We start from the raw sequence: 7,516 nt of genomic DNA, 5'->3' as shown, positions 1-7,516 counted from the left end.
CAGATCAGGAACTCTCGGGAGCCCCAGATGCTCCATCCTGTTGCTGGCAATGCAGCTCCAAGGCTCCACCCTGTGCACACTGATGAAAGCTAGCCTACTTGACCAAGCGTCACCACGAGACTTTGCTGCCTAGCAGGCAATGGGAGATTCTCCCAGCTTCCTTGGTGCAGTTTCAGCCCAACCTGGGTGGTGCCTGCGGGAGCCAGCCCCAAGAGCTTCTTCCTCCCTGCAGGTGTTCAAACCCAGTGCTGTGGGTCCAGCCAGTGCAGATCCTTTGCATTGGTTTGCCCAACCAATTAATCCTGCAGTCCTGCCATTGCTGCAAGCCAGGAAGAGGGTGGCCCCACCCACAGTGAGCTCATCAGAGATTCCTGAGCTGATCACTGAAGTCAGCAGCTCAGGCAAACTGCCCACCAAGACTTAGACCACTACAGAAGCCAGACAGGAAGGTGGCCGTACCCAGGGCATGCCAACAGCTGGGGTCCCCCCAAAATAGAAACAGGCACTGGAGAGTAAAGAATCTTGAGCTTCTGGACACCACGGTATGCCTTCTTCATAAAGATACTACTCTCTAGGCCAGAAAGCATAGCAGAGACATCTAATACAAAAGAAGAAACACAGAAACCTCAAAAAAATTAGTAGGCAGAGGTATATGATCCTAACAAAACTATAAGACAGAACCTCAGAAAGAGGGCTAAATGAAACAGAGATCAAGAATCTTCTTGATAAAGACTTCAAAATAAAAGTCATAAACATGCTTATGGATTTACAGAAAAGTATTCAAGATCTCAGGGAGGACTTCAACAAAGACATAGAAAACCTGAAAAAGAGCCATTCAGAACTGAAAAATACAGTATCTGAAATAAAACATACAATGGAAGAATTTTAAAGTAGATTAGAACATGTACAGGAGATGGTAAATGAAATGGAAATTAGAGAACAGGTAAAGAAGCTGAGGAACAGAGAGAAAAAAAGCATCTCTAGGAATGAAAGAATGAAAAGAGAGCTATGTGACCAATCCAAATGAAACAATATTTGCATAATAGGTGTACCAGAAAGAGAAGAGAAAGACAGATAGAAAGTCTATTTAAGGAAATAATTTTTGAAAACTTCCCCAGTCTAGGGAAGGAAACAGACAAGTCATGGAAGCATAGAGATCCCCTAACAAAAGGAACCCAGGAAGAAAACACCAAGACATATAATTAAAATGGCAAAGGTCAAGGATAAGGAGAGTGTTGAAAGCAGCCAGAGAGAAAAAAGATTACTCTAAAGGAAATCCCATTAGGCTGTCAGCAGACTTTTCAACAAAAATTCTATAGGCCAGAAGGGACTGGCTTAATATATTTAATGTAGTGAAACAGAAGGCCCTCCAACTAAGAATCCTCTATCCAGAAAGATTATCATTTAAATTTGAAGCAGGTATTAAACAATTTCCAGATACGTAAAAGTTGAAGGAATTTGCACCACCCAAGCCAGCCTTACAGGATATGTTAAAGGAACTGCTATAGATGGAAATGGCCCTAAAGCTGAATAGCTTTCATGAGTGAAAATTAACCCACAGTAAAGGTAGTACACCAACTAGTTACCAAGCAAGTATGAAATTTAAAAAGGAGGCAGCAAAATCAACAATATGAAAAATCAGTCAAGGGAAACAAAAAGTGCAGATTATGACATCTAACGTGGAGGAAGGAAAAATGTGGAGGAGGAAGAAGAAGGAAATTAAAAAGTACCTTTAGATTGTCTTTGAAATAGAGTAATCAGCAATTTAAGATAGACTATTATACAGTAAGGAAGCTATCCTCGAACCTTTGGCCACCAGAAAACTAAAGCCTACAATAAATGCACAGAAAAACTAATTAATTAAAAAAAGAGAGAGAAGTCCAATTATAACACTAAAGAAAGCCATCAAGAACAAGAGAAGACTATAAGAGGAAGAAAGAAACAGAGAGGAGCTATAAAAACCAGCCAGAAAACAATTAATAAAATGTCAATAAGTACATATCTATCAATAATCACCTTAAATATAAATGGACTGAATGCACCAATCAAAAGACATAGAATTACAGAATGGACAAAAACAAAAAAGACCCATCTGTATGCTGCCACAAGAGACTCATTTCAGACCCAAAGACATACACAGACTAAAAGTGAAGGGATGGAAAAAGATATTTCATGCAAATAATAGAAAAAAGCAGGAGTAGCAGTACTTACATCAGACAAAATAGATTTCAAAACAAAGAAAGTACAAGAGACAAGGACATTACAAAATGATAAAGGGATCAGTCCAACAAAAGGATATAACCATTATAAATGTCTACGTACCCAATATAGGAGCACCTAAATATGAAGAACAGATACTAACAGAATTAAAGGGGCAAATAGAATGCAATGCATTCATTTTAGAAGACTTCAACCAATATCTCTTACAGACCAATATCCCTGATGAACATAGATGTAAAAATCCTGAACAAAATATTAGCAAACCAAATTCAAAAATACATCCAAAAGATCATCCATCATGACCAAGTCGGATTTATTGCAGAGATTCAAGGGTGGTACAATATTTGTAAATCAATCAATCATCATACACCACATCAACAAAAAGAACAAAAACCACATGATTGTCTAAATAAATGCTGAAAAAGCATTTGACAAAATTCAACAGCCATTCATGGTAAAAACTCTCAACAAAATGGGTATACAGGGTTAAGTACCTCAACATGATAAAGGCCATGTGCGACAAACCCATAGCCAACGTCACACACTTAATAGCAAAAAGCTAAAAGCTTTTCCTCTGAGATTGGGAACAAGATAAGGATGCCCACTCTCACCACTTTTATTCAACATAGTACTGGAAGTCCTTGGCATGGCAATCAGGCAAAACAAAGAAATAAAAGGCATCCAGATTGGTAAGGAAGAAGTTAAACTGTCACTGTTTGCAGGTGACATGATATTATACATAGAAAACTCTAAAGAATCCACCAAAAAACTACTAAAACTAATAATTGCAGGATACAAAATTAATACACAGAAATCTGTGGCATTCCTATATACTAACAATGAATGCATTAACAGAAAGAGAAATCAGGAAAACAACTGCATTTACAATTGCATCATAAAGAATAAAATACCTGGGAATAACCTAACCAAGGAAGTGAAGGACCTGTGCTCTGAAAACTACAAGACATCATGAGAGATATTAAAGAAGGCACTAATAAATGGAAAACTATCCCGTGTTCATGGATAGGAAGAATTAGTATTGTCAAAGTGGCTATCCTACCCAAAGTAATTTATAGATTCAGTGAAATTCCTATCAAAATACCAATAGCATTCTGCAATGAACTAGAACAAATAGTTCTAAAATTCATATGGAAACACAAAAGACCCCAAATAGCCAAAGCAATCCTGAGAAAGAACAACAAAGCTAGGGGATTCACTTCACACCTCTCCCTGGCTGTTTTGCTTTCACTGACTGTAAGTACCTTGAGGTCAGAAGCTGAATGTTCTTTCTCCCCAACTGTGGCTCGTCTATAACAGGTGTTTAATGAATGACTGGGGAAAGGCAAGATAGTCCCTTCCTTTTCAGGCAGAGATTCTGTATTTTGGCATTTCTCCCCCCTATTAGGCTTTACTTAATCCCCATTACCTAGAAATCATCAGGGTGTGGCAGCATGAAGTTGCTGACTATTACTATCTCCTACCTCAGTTCTGGTAACTCATGAGGGCGAAATCCTCTTGGGTGGCCTAACCTCCATTAGTCCCAGTTCCTCTCTTGCTCCCTCCTACTAGTCTAGATTAATGATAAGGGAAATGTTTGCAGAGATTAAAAGGCTTACTCCCTTTTATACAATGCTAGTTTAGTTATTACTCATGAAACCCAACTAGTCATAATTTAAAAATCTAGTGCACGCCAACATGGATGACTCTTGGAGCAGCAACCGTGAAAATGCACAGCAATAAACCCTTACCCCCATGACCGCCCAAGCCAGCCATGGAGTGCAAGGATGTGAGGGGGATTCCAAGAATCAACATAGATAGGAAATAAGAGGAAAATATTTTAAAAATGTGACAACCACCCGCTCATTGATCCTCACTGGTGCAATCTTGAGAAGCAGTCTAAAAGGTCAGAAAACTTCTTAGCACCAACTTTATAGCAAATTATAATATTGTTTACCCCATATGCTGAAAACAACTAAATGCTTGATTTTTAGTATCTCCTTTCCATAATATTTGAATCTATATGGATTCCAATTAGTTTCTTCACCAATTTAACAGATATAACAGCATTGATCCAGTCACCTGTTCATCTCAGGAAGTGGAAATTCCGTCCTTCCAGGCTTGTGCTCCATCTGCTACGCTGTTCAGCCCAAAACCTTGGAATATGCTCCAATCCTCTTCTCTTATATTCCTCATCTAATCCAATTCACTCATTCCACAAGTATTTTTCAGTGCCCATTATGTTTAGACTCTGATATGTATCAGGGAATATTTCGGGAAAAGCTTGATTCCCTCTTCAAAATGCCTGTGTCTCCACCACTCTCACTACTTCTGCTTCTACCTCCTGCCCTGGATCACTGCAAAGACCTAACTGATCTCCCTGCTTCTACTCTTGCCTTGTACACCTCTGCCAAGTCAATTCTACACACAGGACCAGGATAGGCCTTTCAGAAATTGCACTGGATCATGTCATGTCTCTGCTAAATCCTCCAGGAGATTCCTGTGTCACTCTGGGTAAAAATCCAACCTTCACAATAATAGCCTTTCAGGCTTAATCCCCTTCTCCCAACAAGGGATTGCACAACCCTCAATATGTGCACTGCCTAAAAAGGAAGGGAACGCCTTTCCTCAGTCGTTCACTGAACACTTGTTATGGACAGTTGGGGAGAAAGAACAGTCAGTCAGGTTCTGACCTCAAGGTGCTTACAGTCAGTGAAAGCAAAACAGCCAGGGCGAGGTGGGAAGAGTCTGCCTGTCAAGAAGCTGACTGGCCTATGGGGGGCAGTATCTCTAACAAGGAGGTAGCTACATTTTTCTTTTTTCCCCGTCCTCTCCTTAAAGCACGTATATTTTTAACTGTACAGAATGAGTTAGCATTGCTCTAATATACTAGGTTTTCAGAGTTCATAAATTATAAATCACACTGAAACACAACCCTTTGCCATAAAGCTCCCTTTTTTCCTTTGGCAAACAGAACTACATAGAAAGAAGTCTGATACTAGATATTCTGCCCCATCTAATATTCACTTCCTTTTTATTCCTCATAAAGTTGGAAGGGAATATATGAACCTAGGCAGCTCTTAGATTGATATGATTGAATTAATTCCCATACAAAACAGCTATATTCATGCAACATCCCTATTCAGATATCTTCAGGATTCCCCAGTGCTAATAAAGTCTCTTAGCTTAACAATCAAGATGTACATGGGTCCAGAAAACCAGGTTAAATGAGTGACATGCTTGGTGTAAGAGACTATGATGGGGACTGTGGAATTGGGAAACCTTAGGTTCCTGTTAAAGGGGTAATGGCTGTTCTGTTCAAGTCAATTACTAATAAACAGGAATGTAGGCCCTGTGTTTTCTGATCTTTGGATTTTTCACAAGAAGTCATAAACTAATAATTCTTGATTTATTTATGTTTTCAATTATTGAATTCAGAAGTTTTGTAATACTGCATAAGCCAAATAAAACTTGTGTGGCAAAGTGCAGTGTCTCTTCTAATAACAAACCCCAGCCCAACATGTCTAGTCTAATCAACATATCTAATTACTTTTGCTGCCATATTTCACTTTATGAATCCAAGACCTAAAACTATAACACTCTTAGAAGAAAAAAAGTTTCATGACATTGGATTTGGCAATAACTTCTTGGATATGACACCAAAAGTACAGGCAACGAAAGTAAAATTAGATTGGACCACATAAAACCCTGTGTATCAAAGGACAATCACCATAGTGAAAAGGCAACCTATAAAATGGAAGAAAATGATTGCAAGTCACGTATCTGATAAGGGGTTAAAATTCAGAATATATGAAGAACTCCTACAACTCAACAACCATAAATAGTGGGCAAAAGACTTGAACAGACATTTTTCCACAGAGGATATATAAATAGCCAACAAGTACATGAAAAGATACTCAACATCACTAATCATGAGGGAAATACAAATTGAAACCACAATGAGATAAAACCTCACACCTATCAAAAAAAAAAACAGAAAACAAATAGTATTGGTGTGGCTATGGAGAAACTAGAACCCTTGTGCCTTATTGGTAAGAATGTAAACTAGAGGCCACTATAGAAAACAATATTTCTTCAAAAAATTAAAAATAGAATTCACATGTGGATCCAGCAATTCTACTTCTGGGTATATATCCGAACAACTGAAAGCAGGGTCTCCAAGGATATTTGTACTCTAATGCATCAATGTGTCATAGTTGCATCATTCTTAATGACCAAAAAGGGGAAGCAACCCAAGTGTCCACTGACATAAATAGAAAATAAAAAGTGGTACATATAATCAAATATTATTGAGCCTTAAAAAGGAAGGAAATTCTGACATATGCTACAACATGAATAAACCTTGAAGACATTATGCTAGGTGAAATAAGCCAGTCACAAAAGGACAGATACTGTATGATTCCACTCACATGAGATTTCTAAAGTAGTCCAATTCTTAGAAACAGAAAGAATGGTAGTTGCCAGGGATCAAGAGGAAGGGGTAAGTGGGGAATTATTACTTAATGAGAATAGAGATTCATTTTTGCAAGAAGAAAAAGATCTAGAGTTTAGATGCATGATGATGTGAATATGCATTAACAATAATGAGCTATAACTTAACATGATTAAGGTAGGAAATTTAATGTGTACTTTACCACAATTTAAAATAGTAATGCTCTATTTCTCAACAATCCCATCCAATAGGAATTGCCATTATCCCAATTTTAAATCTTGGTAGCCCCTAACATAGTAGGCCCTTATTAAATGTTTGTTTAATTAATTTATGAATTAAACCTTCCTTTTCTTTCCCTTTGTATCTCTGGCCAAAATGGGAGGCAGTGCACCAAATTTAGAAAGACTAGAGCAAAGTCAAACTATATTCCTAATAAACAAACCCTGAGAGCAGGAATAGGAAACCTATAAAACTGCAGCCGCTAAGTGAACCCTGAAACAATTTGGGGGGGCTCAAGCTAAGCCTTTGGTGCCAGAGGTATCTATGCTTAGCCAAGATGAAGACTAAAGACACTCCTAACTCCTTTGCTAGAGGGTTTACAATTCCACAAGATATGTTAGATCTTGAATATTAAAGTTTCTGATTAAAACAATCATAATCATTTCTTTAACTGCTCTTTTTAAATCATTCCTTCCAATAATACTATAGACTGCAAAAACATAAGAGTGTGATTTTTTTCTTTTTCTTTTTTTTTTTTAGTCCCTCTTCCTAGACTTAAACAGTTAGTGAAATGGTTTTTCATCACCACTCAATCAAGGCAGTTGGGTAAAATTTTTTACTTTATTA

Source organism: Manis pentadactyla, chromosome 4 (genome assembly GCF_030020395.1).
Source record: "Manis pentadactyla isolate mManPen7 chromosome 4, mManPen7.hap1, whole genome shotgun sequence".
Lineage (NCBI taxonomy): Eukaryota > Metazoa > Chordata > Mammalia > Pholidota > Manidae > Manis > Manis pentadactyla.
The sequence above is the reverse complement of the archived record's forward strand: the minus strand, read 5'-3'. Positions refer to the sequence as shown.